The sequence below is a fragment of the Dreissena polymorpha genome, unplaced genomic scaffold (assembly GCF_020536995.1).
Source record: "Dreissena polymorpha isolate Duluth1 unplaced genomic scaffold, UMN_Dpol_1.0 chrUn051, whole genome shotgun sequence".
Classification (NCBI taxonomy): Eukaryota; Metazoa; Mollusca; class Bivalvia; order Myida; family Dreissenidae; genus Dreissena; species Dreissena polymorpha.
Genome location: NW_026273365.1, coordinates 200606 through 218849, shown reverse-complemented (window position 1 = coordinate 218849; position 18244 = coordinate 200606). Strand labels below are relative to the sequence as shown.

General features: G+C 35.0%; 1 long non-coding RNA gene across 1 annotated transcript; it reads right to left on the bottom strand.

The window, feature by feature from the left end:
* Positions 1–6614: 6614 nt before the first annotated feature.
* On the bottom strand, positions 6615–12668 carry LOC127863863 (uncharacterized). Its single transcript, XR_008041212.1, has 3 exons — positions 11838–12668; positions 7594–11473; positions 6615–7466 (listed from the first exon to the last, which is right to left on the bottom strand). It is a non-coding gene; the product is annotated as an uncharacterized LOC127863863 (long non-coding RNA).
* Positions 12669–18244: the final 5576 nt, after the last annotated feature.

Sequence of the window (18244 nt, the reverse complement as noted above, 5' to 3'; positions counted from 1 at the left end):
TTATTTAAAACACAGTATCTACTGAGAACGCATTTTTCGGCTCCATTATTTCGTTGGAAATTGGGAATTTTTGTTTAGATAATTGCGAAAAAAAACATCCATATTTGGCATTGGGAATGGTCCGACTATCGTACCTGTGAGATAGCAGAAAAAGGCCTGACAAAATGTCCAAGCTACAGTGCTTAAGTTCATTTTGAAATATTCAAATTATTTGTCTTTTTTCCAATAGCTTCTCTGGATTAAACTTTTAAGATGTAAAACAGTTTTAGTGTTGGAAGGGGAAGCTTTGGTATTAGTTTATAGCCGTATGGATACATATGGCTGAATGTTACTGCTTCAATATGATTATCATAAAGTCTTTAAAGAAAGCTACACCAATCCATATTCCATTAAAATTTTCCTGTACATTTTTGCAAAGAAATATTCAACTTAGTCCTTTTAAAGGACACAGAGGGAAAGTTGAGAAAAAAATCGGTTTAAAAATAATACAAGGCATTTCACATGAACAATCTAGGGAACAGTTAAGCATTTGAAATGTTTGATTCCATTCATAAACCCATGTGGGACAGACAGACACAGTGATTCCAGTATACATTTAGCCCCAATCACTTGTGGTAGGGGAAAGCCATATAAAAAGATTCAGCTTTAAATGGAGCAAATAATGGTTATAACATGTAATTAACCTTTAGTTTATGACGATTTATTGCAATTTCCTCCCCAAAGTGCTGGTCACATGGTTTTTCCCCTTTTGAGAGGCTAAGGCTGTATCCCAGTTTTAATTGTTTGTTTGCCCTTTTTATTTCTTTAAACATATACAGGCAAATACATATAGTGCCAGCTGAAATTGAAATTAATAAACTTCTTTAAATGACTTAAGGTCAAGGCTATCTGTCAACAAGAAATACCTTTAGGTGGAATTGTATCCACACAAAATCCACCAAGATCTGCATTCTTTTTTATACTTTCCTCTGCCACCAAGTCTGGATTGGTTCTTTCGTCTTTTCTTCTTTTTTGACCGCATCTGTTTATACATACAAGGAAAACCTTCACATTCCTTGGTAGATTTTGATACAAAGAGGAATCTTAAATAATGCATGAGCCACAGTGCAATCTCCAGGGATTTTCTTAAGAACTTTTCTTCCACTTGCACTGGGGGCAAGTCACTATGAACATCTACTTGCCCACAGCGAAAACAGGTTGTCCACTTTCACAATTATGCTTATTAATATACTTTAAAAGATAAACATAAGAATGCAATCTGTTTATTTTATATCATGTAATCAAGGACAGGTTTTATCTCCTTTGTGACCCGTCGAAAAATGGTCTTTTCCACTGGAATTTTTTTCCCCTCAGCCGGTAAATTTTTGCCTCAATTTTTGTTTAACCTTCAAATATATAAGTAAACCAGATCCCAGTGTAGAAAATAATAAAAATATTGCATAGAACATTAACCAGCTTTCATACAACTTGTTAACAGTACCGGCCAACTTCAAGTGACCCACTTCATTCAGAGGTTGGGGAAGAATGACCCACAAATACAATGTCCCTGAACCAATCTCTCAGTTTAAATTCAGTAATTGCAGATAATTTTAAACTAAACATATAAATAAACTTAAACTAAAGATTATCACCCACCAATATCAATGGGGTAAACAGCAATAAATACGGCCTGGGGGCAAATACAATGCAATACAGTATATTACCTCGTGCACAAAAGATCTGCTAGGCCCGTATTCACCAACAATTCTTAGACTAGTCTAAGAATAAAGAAATTGATTAGGTCGAGTCCGTCACGTCGAGTCCCGTTAAGTCGGTCATGTCGGGTCCACTGTCCGCGTCGAAAAAGAGCATGGCTATCCCAGCAGGCATAGCATCCATTCCGATTGGTCGCGAGCCCCATTGGCGGGTTTTCTTACAAAGTTGTCGTTCGTTTCTTTCAAAGTCCATTCGGAATGGGAATCAGACAACTCGCCCCAAAGAAATCTCACCCCAAGACAATTCGCCCCTGAAATCTGAACAAGCGTGAAATGTTAACGACGTTTAATTTGACGCATGCTTTCATTTTCTGTTCAAAGATTTTTTAATCAGACATATTGTATGATAGTTTGGTTTAAATATAGAAGAATATTGAATGCTTTTGTGTTAGTTATTGTTTTGTAAAAGTGTGAGTTGATGAAAATTAATTATGCCGACATGCTTTGATTGTCTGGACACAGATTTATGAGTAAGACATATGGTATCACAGTTTGGCGTGATAAAGACTACATAAGGTTATTAACAAGCTTAACCAGACAACAATGCTCTTTTTAAAGTAATGACCACTCGCCAGCTGTCAATCAAACTCACGTAATAATCAATCAGATTTTCGTTTATTGCGGCCACATGGTCCGACAAACAAAGACTTACGGAGTAATGGAATAAGCGTTTTATTGAAAACACAACTTAGTGGGCGGAGCGATTGCGTATTTGGCGACTTGATCATTTAAGAAGGCTGTCTGTATATAACGCGGGCAGTTTTCAGTGAATCATATGCCCCCAGACCAGACCACGATACTAACCTGGCATATTACAAAAACACATAGGAATGCTGTCTTTGCTTTTATAACCAGAAACACTAACGTGTGCGCTCTCCCTAATACCAAATTACTATCATCTCAAACTCAGCCCTCTCTTCTTTCATCAAATAAATGACCTATCAAAACTAGTCTGGCCCTTACAACACCACAGTCTCACAAGACACTTACACACAGCAATAAGAAAGAATTTACAAAGAAATTTTCTACCCCCAACGAACTAGTCATCGGCCCAATCAAACAAACACAGTCCCTTTCTTCTATCATCAAATACATGATCTTTCAAAAACTAGCCTGCCCCTTCGCAATAACATTCAAACTATATACCAAATAGCAACAGAGAGAGCCCACGTTACCGTAAGATATGACACAAGACAGCAGAACTACACATGTATATAAGTACCGATACTAACACTATGTACTAATATGTCCTCCGCGAGAGACGTTAAAACGGGGGTTGCAGTGTATCGGTGCTATACACCGGGCACTTAAAAGAACCAGGGGCGCCTCTGGAATCGGGGCGTTTCCTGTATCCTGCTCGAACCCCCACTAACACCTCTCATGGGCGGAGAGCACAATAACCACACTTGGGTAAATGAAAGCTAGAATACGGGACATAAACTATAATACTATGAGTTTTACAAATTAATATAAAACATAAATAAATCATATGATATAACAACGGCATTTGAGATCATTTATTTACTTTACCTATCCAATTATAATAGCAAATATAACATAACTACAAAAATAAATACATCCCAGCTTGATACATGGTCTGGATGTTTGGCAGGTGGGTGGGAAAGAACGATGGTGACTCCGGGTGGGCTTTTGGGGGCTCCATGGTTGGTTCTTGACTGATCTGTTGTCGCGCGCAGCGAGAGGGTGGATGAGGGTGCTTGTCTCGAGGGTCTTCAGCGGTTGGGTGCTAGGGCCGGGGCCGTATGCGGGCGCGGGGGGGGGGGGGGGCTCGGGCTCGCTCGGCGTGGGGTGCGCTTGTGCGGGGGCGGCGTGTTCTGCGATCTGGGAACTGCAACGATATACAGCCCTTCACGACTGACCGACGACCGTAAATAACCGACAGACATCTCCTCTTCCGCTCCAGACAAATGCACAACAATCACATACCACATACTATACACAACCATACACAGATCAACATCAAGGGACCCGGAACACATGGGCGTGGCACTCTCATACACATCACCCGTTATGAGTGGGGGGTTGTGAGAGCGTTATGTGTGTGTATTCCGGGTCTTACTTACCGAGTGGTGTTGGTATGTGGGTCGCGTTGAGTGTCTGTACATAAGTAGTGTGCGGGACACTCGGCGGGATCCGCACCTCATCACCACCTTACGGTAAATAACACATTAAGGTCTCATTGGCCAACGTGCACGAAACTCTCTTTAAAATTAAATTATTTGGCGAATACCCGGGAAGCCGGGGTAAATTTGACCTACTTTGGCTCTAAATTAATCTTTTTCCCCTGAGAGGTCACAGGGGCAGGTCGGGCTACCATAACCTCGTGAAGAGGCCAGTAGGACCTGTAAATAAACTCTGAAACACACACAGTGAATCATAAATTGAACTAATTTATATAAATATTTCAAACATTTGTGCTTCTTAAATGTAGGATACAATAATTTTACTGTGAGAGTAAGTGAGTTTTGTGTTTCTGCAATGGCAGAAGTGGTAAAGTGCATACATTGTGGAAAGACAGTTGGGCAGAGGCAACGTGCTGTTTCTTGCGATGCCTGCGAGCGATGGCAACACTTAGGTTGTGATTCTGGTAAGTGAACTTATAATATAATTATTTGTTATGACTTACATTTTTCAGGTCAGGCATATAATGTTTTCCCATAACTTATGAATCTAAATCATTTGATACTTGCATATTATCGGGTAATCAACCAATGTCCGTTAATCCGTTGACACATAACAGATACCTGATAACGATAATAAAACATGTCATATAAATGTGGGAAGTCGCTTGACCGTTACCTTTGCGTTATATCATATGGGTAATGTACACCGCTGCTACACCCGATAATTAATTAAGCATTGTTGAAATCCAACATAAAGTGCTGATTACATAGGATTTAAAACAATATGTTTGTACTTTTACCTGAAATAATGAAATATGAATGAATATTATAATATTATGTGCATTTATATTTATGATAAGAATTTACATCTTAACGTTTTATCTAATTTATACATAGTAAATAATCGTGATTATTTTTAACTAGCTTAACGCCCTTAACAATATTATTTCAGATATAAATTTTACGTTTCGCACGTCGATTTTGGTATTTTCTTTACGAGTGAAACAATATAGCCAATACAAAATATCCTATTGATTACTCAAACACACTCTTTTACTATATAACATCGTGCATTTTTAACCATGGAATATTTTTAATATGTTATATAAGACTACTTGCTATACTGTCAGTGCGGAAATTGACCTTATTTCTTTATATCCACCTTCACATTTTATTAGCGCCGTCTTTAATTAGGCTATCTCTAATAAAGAACAGATAACTGTGAAATTAATAACAATGTGCAACGGTGATGTGGATACATCCTCGTTTTTAATTTTACATGTACACAACAATTTAGCCATAAATGAAATCAATTATTTTGGCAGTAAATCCAATTTTTCCAGTACAGTAGCCAGGTGCCTGTGTATTTAGCTGATAAGATATATTCACCACAGCAGGTTGCTAATACACAGTGTAGACTTCCCCTGTTTTATTATTGTATTTGTTATTTACCTGATTGGATTAAATGAGTCGCGTTCTGGGAATAATGGGCATAATGCATGTGCGTAAAGTGTCGACCCTAAATTGGATTTTTGCTAAAAAGACACTTCATTTAAACGAAAAATGTCATAAAAGCGGAAAGTGCCGTCCCTGATAATTCGTGCGGATTGTACAGGCTAATCTGGGACGACACTTTAAGCACATGCATTATGCACAGTTTTCTCAGAACACGACTCAAATAAAGTATATTCATTCGGGTCTGCTAGCGTTATGTTAAGGGTCATTTTATTTGAAAAGCTGGGTTTCTGTCATAATTTCCATCGTTTTGCTTGTATACACAATTTGATGAATTTATTGGCGCGATGGAGTATAAAACATGCTGACAGAATAGTATCAGTTTTTAATTATGTGTAATTTAATTCGCATCTTTCGCTTAACTCGAAGTTCAATGTCACGCGCACTTCACAAACATCACGTTTCATTGTATTTATTTTTATAAATTATGTACAAATATTAAATGTTATATACATAATTATGTTTTGTTTATTTACGTAACTAGAAAGAAATAATAAAACATTGCTATATATAAAGCGCTTTACTTTTGCAAAATTCTACAATAAATAAAGACATATCGTATTTTATTAAGTGCACGTGCTTGACATTATAAAATATTAGTATTTTATTGTAAAACAATCGAAATTTGACCTGAGATTTGATGCAAGTCACAATTTATTTAGCGGCCGGTATTCTGCTCTCGGCCGCTGATGGTGTATTGTAGTTTATACAATTATGATAAGAAACTGTAGCAGGCAACAGGTATCAGGTTGATAAGAAGAACTGATGTATTTATTGAACGCGAATAACATCAACAACTAATAATGTTTTGAAATTATAAATTTGCCCATAATAATTGTATAACATTATTCATCAAGCGCAAAGTGCATTAAACGCTCGCCCGCTGTTGGGTATTTTATATTTAGTAACACCTTAATACCATCATTTTTAAACGGAGAACTCTTTTTGTTAAGTGTACGTGCTTGAAGTAATGTTGCTCTTATTTATATAAGACTACTTGCTATACAGCCAGTGTCATGCGAAAATAGATCTTATTTCAGTAAATAACATTACTTCGGCATTGTAAAATTGCGTATTGTATGATTATAATATATAGACATTTATTTAATGTACTGATATCTAAATCAACTTATGATTTTACCGGTATTATGGCATTGAACGCGTGTATAAAAGGCACATATACTATTCTTATTAAATCATATTAATACTTATACTAATTTAAGTCATCACATAATCAGATTGCGCACTGCGTGTAATCAGATTATCACCTTAAAACGATTCCGATGGATTATTAAATCGAGCTTACTATTCAAATCAGTGATTCCTTGTGGTACAATCAAGCATGGGATAATGGCAGACATACCCATGGCACAGTTCATGATTTATTTTATGTAGCTCACAGCCGAGGATCGAACCAATGGTATCTGATATTTTGAAGCGGATATGTTGCCACTAGGCTATACGAGGTTTCAAGAATGAACATGGGTCAGTTACTCTATCGGTATAGAATCTGACGGTGTTTACAACATGATACAGAAGCATAAATATTACGTATCTGAACATCATTCTTTCATGTTAGTTTGAAAAAGTATGTGTATTTCTAGGTCTTTGATGTGCTGATTTAATTTTATTTGTTTACCTTACAGACTCTGGAAAATGGCCCTGAAGCAGATGAGACGAATTCCACACCAGAAACTGAGGAAATGTCAGATAACCGTTCACCAGACTTGAGTTTCGAGAACGAGGCAGATGGTTTGTTGGTTGAAAGCAGTGCATCACTACTAGACGTATCTCTAAGAGTGAGTTGTTTTATCGTTATACAAAATGTTGTTGAATAAAGATAATTTGAAACAAGATGCGTTTGTGAAACACAATGTCCCCCTAAATAATGTTTGACCTTGAAGGATGACCTTGACCCTTCACCACTCAAAATGTGCAGCTCCATGAGATACACATGCATTTCAAATATAAAATTGCTAGCTTCAATATTGCAGAAGTGACATTACATGAGCAATTTTGACCCATATATTTGACCTTTAAGGATGACCTTGACCTTTCACCACTCAAAATGTGCAGCTCCATGAGATACACGTGCATGCCAAATATCAAGTTGCTATCTTTAATATTGCAAGTGTATTCATAAAATAAGCGATTTGGGCCACATATATTTGACCTCTGACCTTGAAGGATGACCTTGACCTTTCACCACTCAAATTGTGCAGCTCCATGAGATACACATGCATGCCAAATATCAAGTTGCTATCTTCAATATTTCAAAAGTATTAATAAAATAAGCGATTTGGGACAAATATGTTTTACCTCTGACCTTGAAGGATGACCTTGACTTTGACCTTTCACCACTCAAAATGTGCAGCTCCATGAGATACACATGCATGCCAAATATCGAGTTGCTATCTTCAATATTGCAAAAGTATTCATAAAATGAGCAATTTAGGCCACATATATTTGACCTCTGACCTTTCACCACTCAAAATGTGCAGCTCCATGAGATACTCATGCATGCCAAATATCAAGTTGCTATATTCAATATAGCAAAAGTTATTGCAAAATGTTTAAGTTGGCGCAAACCAACCAACCAACAGACCAACCAACAGACAGGGCAAAAACAATATGTCCCCCACTTCTATAGTGGGGGACATAAAAAAATATTTGTAGTTCAAGGTCGCGGTGTTGTAGTGGATGAGATATCCGCCTAGCGATCGGGTGTTAGTGGGTTCACTCCTTACTTGGGAAGCATTCTAATTATCTCCTCCATGGACACCAAGTACTGGTTCTTCCCAGGAAACCGACTCGATAATGTCCATGTCTGCCTACCATGCTCGAAAGGGCACTTGGCAGTATAAATAGATAGTTGTTTTTCATGCTCTTCCCATTTTTAAAGAAAAAAACTGAAGAAGTTATCAGTTTGGTGATGCCTTAGTAAAATACAGAAAGACCTATAATCTTTACTTCAAACTGCATTTACTTTGCTTGTAAAAATGTATTTATTTATTTCAGCTCCATGACTATGGAAGGTTTACACCAGTACCCGCCATAATCCGTCATCAGTGTGAACAAGTGCAACCGGAGCTGATTTCTGTGGTTACTCAAACCGACGATACGAGAGTTCCCAGAAGTATATCAACCCAGACTTCTACTGAAACGTCGACAGTTGGGATACAAGTGGATCGGCCTAGCTTCACCTTTGAGGATATAAGGGATGATGACGATAAGGTGTTGTTCTACACTGGTATCCCAACTGCTGGAACTTTTGAGTGTTTATTTGATGAGGTCAGTGTTGGAATGAAAGCAGGGTTAGCACGAAAAACCTGTCCCCGGAAAATAAAGTGTGTTTATAAACTGAAAATAGTCATGCTAATATAAACTGGAAAAGTGGCTCCTTAAAACTAGTACAAATTAAGTTTGATAAGAAGCTGAACAAGTGAACTTTGTGAGAAATTCAGTATACAATTTAACTAGAAGTGTTTGACCATTGCATGTATGTATAAGTAATATACTATGTAATTATGTGAATAATACTTAATTTCACATTTTACAGTCAGCTTTCATTTGTGAAAATAAAATTGTTACTGATTATTATTTTCTTGTCTCATATTCCATACAAACATTTTCAGGCAAAAAAAGAAAATTGTGTTTCTGCGTTTGTGTGTTTGTGCCAATATATTTATACATGTTTTCTTGCTTGAAAGCAGTTTTGTAAGACCAAACAAATTATAAGACTGAAATTCTGATAAATATTGTACTGGATTCAAGTTTACATACATTAATTGACACAGAGCGTTGAAAACACAGATTTCTTTTGTATACCTAAGTAAATGTTTGTCTTTAAGGTTTAGTACTGCTACTGAAGACTTAATCAACAGTTAATTTATAATTGGGAGCAATAAACCCGTCAAGAATTTTTATGCCCCCGAAGGAGGGCATATAGTGATCAGACTGTCTGTCGGTCTGTCCGTCCGTCACACTTTGCGTTTAGGTTTCGAAAAATCCTCATAACTGCTATGTCGCTTTGGATAGCAATTTCATATTTGGCATGCATGTGTATATGGACAAAGCTTTTCCATACGCACACAAATTTTGACCCCTGTGACCTTGACCTTAAACTAAGGGTCCGCGTTTAGGTTTCGAATATGCATTTAGGTTTCGAAAAAAGCTCATAACTTCTATGTCGCTATAGTGATCGGACTGTCTGTCGGTCTGTCCGTCACACTTTGCGTTTAGGTTTCGAAAAATGCTCATAACTTCTATGTCGCTTCAGATAGCATTTTCATATTTGGCATGCATGTGTATATGGTCAAGGCCTTTCCATATGCACACAAACTTTGACCCCTGTGACCTTGACCTTAAACTTAGGGTCCGTGTTTAGGTTTCGAAATATGCATTTAGGTTTGGGAAAATGCTCATAACTTCTATCAAGCGTATATAGGGGGCATAAGTCATCCTATGGTGACAGCTCTTGTTTAAAACCAAGATTTCTGATACAAGTAGCAACACCTGCAGAGTACTTGTCAGATGTAAAGCAGAAGTCATACCAGCAAAGCTTCCAAGGTGTCTATTAACTCAATGGGGTTCTGAAATGATCTATACTTGGACAAAAAGCATTGTGCACAGATTTTTAATAAGATGCAGCTGTTGATACCTCTGTGTTGATTTTCTTAATTTGGTTCATGCTTGCCACTCATTAATTTCATATCATTTTAACATTTTGAAACAGATTATTATCGTAAACCCTTCGGTTTTTCTCCAAACACAGGTAAGGTAATAAGTGATGGATAATAACATAGCAAAAGTTCTTTTTATGATTTATCATTTTAAGAGCAAATCAATTTAGCGGAATAACAATTGACAATCACGTTGTGATGGTATTAATGAACCGTACACAAATCGTTGAAAAGCATTCTACATGTACTACTGTAAAATTCATAATATGAACAGTTGATAAATATTTATACATTCATACACTTTTATGTACAATATTTATATGCTTTGTAGAGCTAAATGACTATTGAAACATAAAAAAGGAGGGACCTCAATGATGTCCTGTACTGTTGTTACTTAAATTATTTTCTGATCTGGCGTTAACTTTTGTTATTTAACCCTATTCCACTTGGAAGCACAGTGAAAACAGCATAAAACCAGAACAGCATGCTAGTAACTCGCAGTCTGTTCAGGTTTTATACTGTTTGCTGCTCATCAGTATTTAAGGGTTGGAAATGAAGCCTTTAAAACTTAAATTTAGTAATAAAGGTACTTTATTACATTTAACTTTTTAAGGAACTACAAAAGCTTGAAAATACATATTTAAGAAGTAAAGGGTTAATCTCTAGAGAAAAGTGAGACATCAAAATTATAAAAACATATTCTAGGAGCAAGGGTAAGCTTGCGAGAAATTCACAATTGTGATCTTAAATTCATATTTGTTACTATTCTTTAAAGATTGCACTCAATTTCTTTTAAATCTTTCAGTCTCTTGTTTCAGTAAAATTACTTCACCAAAATTGGATGCAGTTACACGTAATTTTCTTTCATCTTCCCAAAGTACGTTCTTTCCCTGACCTCTGGTTAATTTTTCAATACTTTGGCATTCAAGTTCATCCATTTGTAGCATATCCATCATTTTCGACATTTTATCCTTCACAGTTTCACTATTCAGATCTACGCTATCACTAAAGTTATATCCAATTTCTATAAACTTTGGTAATTTCACCTCTTCCTTCTCTTCTACAAAGTTCAAAAGCCATCCAGCTGTTGGGTTGCATATTTTCGAGTTTTGAACGGAAACTGTTCTCATTTACAGAAATCGCAAGAAGTTCTTTTCTGGTGTTATTTTCGACTGGCTCTAATTTTGACTCAAAGGTATGTTTCCGAAATGTAAATTCGCTAGACTTTTTAGGCGTTCGCTTTCTTTTCCGGGGATTATTAAATCTGTCCCACACGCATTTTTTTGAGGTTGATCTTAGAGTGCCGTCCTTCTTTTTAGCAGTGAGATCAGAAAGGGCATACATAAATGCACCAATATGGATACATGCTTCTCCGCTCCTGAAAATATATAAACATAATAATTAGACATACTTTCAAACTGCACTTTTTTTTTTGCTCGAGCATCTAAATTTTGATGAAAATTTCCCAGAAACTGGTCCATCCCGAGAATAGCTTGTGACCAGTATATAGATCTATGAAAATGATTGGTATAATGCCGATTCGGGGATCGTAACTACTAGTTCTTCTTGAATGCTCTGAGGGTTTATGAGTACATTCGTACACCTCACAACCCAGAGGGTAAATATAGCTGGGAGTTGGATTATTGCAACTAGGATTGTAACAGAGGCATGTCTCTTGATAAATTATTTATAACCTCGTTTCAATATTGCAAGAACTTATATGAAAAACTGTGTACACTCACCCGGCTGTGCAATTACATTCCGCTGAATGAACCTGTCCAGTGACCTTTGACAGACAGAGCCACACACTGTGATCTGGGTTTTCTTTCACATTTGCACTCGGTAGTGATGGTAATACTTTGCATTTAACAAAACAATGTTCCCATTTGTCACTTATGTCATGGTACAAAATACTGTGTTTATGTCTGTAAACATAATACAATTTTTTGATCTCAATTGTTTTTGTGTGTTCATTTTCAGCACAAAATAATTGTAGATGTCACTATCTATTAATGTAGGAAAGTCCATTAAGTCACTACTCAACGTTTTTAATACATCTGGATGTGGCAGCTTTTCACCGAGTGGCGTAAAAAGTTTTTCTGTTTTCCTTTTTTCATAATTTACTTCCGCATTCCTGTGCAGCTGTCGATCATTTAATCCTAGCTTTTGTACGCCTTTTGTCCTCAAGACAAGTTCATTCTTATTCCCTGACACATAATGATTATGAAATCGTAAATAATCCTTCAATTGTGCAACACTTAATTTGTCAATTTCGATGTCAGACAGATAACGATCGTTTTCTTTCTCATTCGACGCCATTGTTACTGGAAATCAATACTACCCAGCGATTCAATCGCACATTCTCGGCCCTTTCCGTCAAACATCGGATAAGTATTATGATAATCTGCGAGGGGTACCGAATGCCAGCGATTGAGAACCTCCAATTCCGGAGAATACTCAGGGGAGATATGCGACTTTCCGAAAAGGGCTCAGTGGCCTCCCTTATTCTAGAAGATGCCCAAGGGAAGTAACTGCCGTGAGGAGTTTGATCTAAAGTTTGCGAATGGGAGATATAGGCCCGACAATTTGAGTAAAATTACATACGCAAATTTGAATTAAAAAATAGTCATGAGGATGTTAAGCAGCCTTTTATTAAGTGGGTCTTCAACTGTCGGGTCCAAGTGCCCGATAATCGACTTTGGGACCCGACAATCGACTAAAGACCCAACAATACGGCGGTAAAATGGACGTTTGACCCACCATTTTACCCAATCTGAAACTATATATATATATATATATATATATATATATATATATATATATCACTTGAATGTGTATATTATCCTGATCCGTGTTTCCAGGCTTTATTAAAGAACAGTAATTTATTTTTTCACCAATTATCCGGTGCACGTAAGCTTAATGTCCTAACCTCTTTAAACGAAATTGCAGACGTTTTTTGAAGTCATCTGTTATTAAGTTCTGTTATGTTCCGTTGCCGTTTCTCGTATGGACCGGTTACGTTACACTATTTCCTCTATCAATTTGTATTTGATTTGATTGTGCGTCGCATTATTATTCCGTAAATTTCATTTCTTTTAAGAATGAATCGAATAATGTCAGATTCGTTGAATTATATCAAAGATCCGCTATGACGTCATATTTATCGACACCTAAGTAAATGTAATATGCTAGCAAAAATAGCTTTTAAAAAGACTGATTATGTTTACGTTTAGAGTCAATATTCAAACAGATTTTATCGCAATATATAGAGAATAACATGTTTATTATATATCAGGTTTATCATGCGAGGCTTAAAAAACAAAAAGCACGAGCCTTGGCGAGTGTTTTAATCGTTTTCGTGCCGAGGATGATAAACTTGATATATAATCAACACTTATCTATTATTCTATTGTCCTACGTTTCATTCAGTAAACCTTTTTATTTAAACAAAATTAGTTTAACTGCATAATTTCGGTAGATGTATGACGTCATTTTGTCGAAAAAAATGACGCCATTTCGTTCCGTGGTTTTTGCAGAAATTTAATCAACGGGGCTTTAATCAACCACCGAAGTCGCTGTAAAAGTGGGATAAATAATGTTTTACTTTCCGGCTAACAAAATGAGTAACTTTGTAACGTATTGATAAGGAAGGTTAAAGCACGCTCAGTTCATTGTACAATATCCCGGCATTCTTATAAACTATTTTCAAAACAATAGGATCCGCCCATATTCCGCAGAATAACTAACAATTGATTTCCTTTATTATCTATGGAAAACAAGGCTGTATCTTATTAGATTTTAAATTAAACCTATTGTGATAGACATTTATGTCTTTTCAAAAGACATATGCTTTGTAATTGGTTGACATTTGTAATGCTAAATGGTTAATGTAACACATTTCTTAAGTTCCATATCTTATTTGGTTTGACTTAGATTACTATAAAACTTGAACTCCATAGTGTTTCGAATTATTATTCAGTATAAGGTTCTTAAATGCTTAGCAGAGTAGTAAGTTTTGGCTTTCCGCCAATTTACACATGGTAAAAATAAATTCTACCTAAATAATTGGGGTTATATATTGAAACTTCATTTGATTCAAATATATGTTCATGACTGTCAATAGTTATTCGTAACTTAAGATGAGCAAAACTCCCAATAAGATCTATTCATTACATACTATCTATTAACCGTAGAGAACCTTTTGTTGCTACGAATATTTATATACAAATCAACATCTTAACATAAAAGCTGTTATCTAGAGCTGAATTGCGTTTATGTTCGTTAAAAAGCAGATCATCTTACAGGTATAAACTTGTTCAATATATAATGTTACCGATTTAAAATACTTACATTGAAAATATTGCATTCCTAACAGCCATTATCCAACACTGCTATGATCAGTTTCAAAAAACCTTTGATAATGAATATCTATAGTATTAACAATATACCGTCATAAGCTAAGCTAGTTCAAAGCCGGGGGAAAATCATACAGGCGCTTAATCAAGTACAATTACTGTTTCGGAGGCTTTTGAGTGGTGATCAGATAAATTAAAATGAAAAAAAAGACAAACGATTAATATGAAATTCCAAGGGAATTTCATTACATATTAACTTTTGACACTACTGTTGCTAAAAAAAATATTTATAATAAATTGTACTTTTTTTCAGAAATTCAGCTTCTATATCAGTTGAAGTACACAACAAATATTGGTATATTTACAATAATGTGCAACATACATACCTTGATTGTCAATAGTGGTTTTGTCTTCATTTAATCGCAAATCCACACATTCCTGAATTTTCCCCTGTTAAAACAAGTTTGGATTCGATTCAATAAGTTTATTGGTTAGTTAATTTCTGATCAGGTTAGTTTACACTCATTTCAATGCTCATGGGTTCTCAATATGGAACGACGAACATTCATGGCATTTTGAGCCTTTACAATATTTCATATTCTTCAAGCCTACTATCAGTTCAAAGATGGATATGTATTCTTATATTACTAATATTGACAGGTCCCAAGCATTACTGTAACCCGTTTACCTTCAGGGATATCATAATTTTGACTTGGTTTCCATTACTCCTCACATGGTTTTTATTATTGCAGGTTTATAACTTTAGCAACACTTTGTACCCCAATATTTAATGAAGATTTATAACATTTATATTAATTTATGAAGCAAGTGGTGCGTGACGTTTATGTCATGTGATCTGTGCTATCGTATGACTCCACCAATACATATCATTACTTAACGGCGCTTAACAAATATGGGTAGTACTTGAACAAGTAGTTCTTAACAGGCAAATACTCGAAACGGCAAATGTTTAACAGAGTAGTTAGTTTTACTTTCTGCCAATTTGAAATTGGTACAAATAAATCTAACCTAAATTATCGGGCTTTTTTTTGGTATTCAAACTTCAATTGATTTAAATATAGTTTCATAACTGTCAATAGTTATTCATACCTTAAGATTAATCACTCTCCGAAAACGATCTATTCCTTAAACACTATATATCAACCGTAGAGAGCGTTTTGTTGGTATGAATATTTATATAAAAATCAATATCTAAACACAATAGCTAGAGCTGAATTACGTTTATGTTTGTCAAAAGGCAGATCGTATTACTGGTAGCAATAATCCTTACATTAGTCTGTCAATGTTCGACCTGTATACACGTTTTTAGTTGTTCAATATATTATGTATATATATTATTACCGATTTTCAATATTTACGTTGAAAATAGCCATTATCAAACACTGGTATGATAAGTTTCAAATACCTTAAATAAGAAATCTTTGCAGTATTGACAATATGCTTTCATAAGCTAGCTAAACGCCGGGGATAACACATAAACACATTTAATCAAGTAAAATTACTTACTGTTTAGGAGGTATTCAGAGTGGTGAACACATAAATTAAACAGAAAAAATGATAACATTGGAATGCCAAATGCAAATTTATTTAACATATTCACTCTTTAAACTAGTCATGCGCGAAAACATCGATAAAAAATTGTACTGATTTTTTATAAATGTATCTTCTTTATCATTTGTAGTGCACACCGAATATTGGTATATATTTTTAATAATGTGCAACATACTTACATACCTTGTTTGTCAATTATGGCTTTGCCTTCATCCAATCTCAAATACACACATTTATGAATGTTCTCCCGTTAAAACAAGTTTTAAATCGATTCAGTTCAATACGTTTATCGATGGGTTAACTTCTGATATGGTAAGTTTACACTAATTCTAAAGCCCATGGGTTTCCAATAATGATATGCTAACTTTCCGGGCTGTTTTAAGCCATTTCAATAGTTGATATTGTGCAAGCTTACTATAAGTTTAAAGATGAATATGTATTCTTATGAAAATGTGATAATAAAACACGTAGATATGTCACGCAGTTGTTGAGACTATTTCAATAGCCGAAATGCAGTGAGATTTCGACAAATGCACTTCAACAAAGGCACCCAAACGTTTAACATAGAAGTCCTTAATAAAATGCACCAAACATCTTACAGGCACACATAGGATACATTAAATTACCACAAAAGGCATGTATGAAATTGCTAAGTATCTATTAAACAATGAAAGAAAAGTAACTCTTTACAAACAAACACTAATATTGACCAAAACTGGCATGGATGCAATTGATATGTATCAATTAAAACATGAAAGAAAAGTAACTAATTAGAAACAAACATGCGTGAACAAATGGTTACACGAAATTTCGACAAGTGATAAAAAGTGTTGTTTTTTTACATTAAAAAGGCGATTTACAAAGTATTATATCGGATATAAAAAGGAGAACTATCACGGTAATATTATTTCAGTAATAAATCTTCACAAAAATAAGTGGTTTAAATGAAATTATTCTCGGTTTGATAAATACGGTATAGTATGCTGTTATACATGTTATTTAGACGCGAGATAATGGTAATGGTTTAGCGCGAATATAGCACGAGTTTTGTGTTTAAGATTTTAGCGCGAAAGCGCACGAGTTTTTCGTGTTTAGGTATATATGATTGGCAAATATTTTGAGTCGTCATTCGAGGGTGAATTTGACAGGCAAAAGTAATGGAAAAGGAAATCGGAGGGGTGATAACCCCGCCCGCCCGCCCTTAATGGACATATGTATATCTAAATAATTGGTAACATTATTTTAACGTTTATAATTTGCAATAATAAAGTCGATATTAAGTTTATTTTCAGTTCGTTTTAAGTCCATGTGAGATGGGATCTAAACACGAAGCGATTTCTTTACCAAGAAAGAAGATGGGTGTATTCACATTTAAGTTTGAGGCAGCTAAGTTGTCTTGATTATTTTGTTTCATTTCTTGCTTCATATTGTGTTTAAATGTGAATTTTAGGTTATGTGTTTCATATTTGAGACTCTTATTTCCTGGAGCAGTACTTCCTGCATATTTATTGAAATCTTGGTATGTTTAAATGTCAGTGTTATCATTTTTTGTTTTCTTACGTAATGAACGTTTAATTTTAAAAGGTATTTCTTATTTATTCGATTACTTAATTTATTTCGTTTCGGTGTGGCTTTTATGTTGAAGTCGGTCAAATGTAGCTGGTGAATCATATGCATATATATATATAAACAAGAATTCTTGAAATAAATTGAAAAGAAGATTGAAGTACTTGAAAGCAAATTGATTCTCGTAATAACTTTGAAATATATTGACAATGATATATGTTTAACACTATTGAGAAATTTGAACAATGGAGTAAAATGTCTATCAATTTTAAGATAATATATCATTATAATCTGTATCACATCCAATAGGATTGCAGATTTATAGATAATGTTTAACTTCAAGTAAGATATCAATATGAAACCAGAAGATTTCTTTTCAGTACATGTGTAATCATCATTTACAGGTTATCCGGATTATTGACGAGCATGATAAATGTCCAGTCTATTGATACATTAATAAGACGGTATTTTTGTTGCTGGTATTGTTTCCCCTTTTAAATACCTTTTATCATGCTTTATCAAATATATTATCGGCATAAATAAAACTGCATACCGTGCAAACAACAATTTTATAATATTTATATTGGCTAACAAAAACGCCTTTGAAGGGCGCAAAACGTTAAGCGTTAGCTGCAATTTGTCTGAAATTGACATTT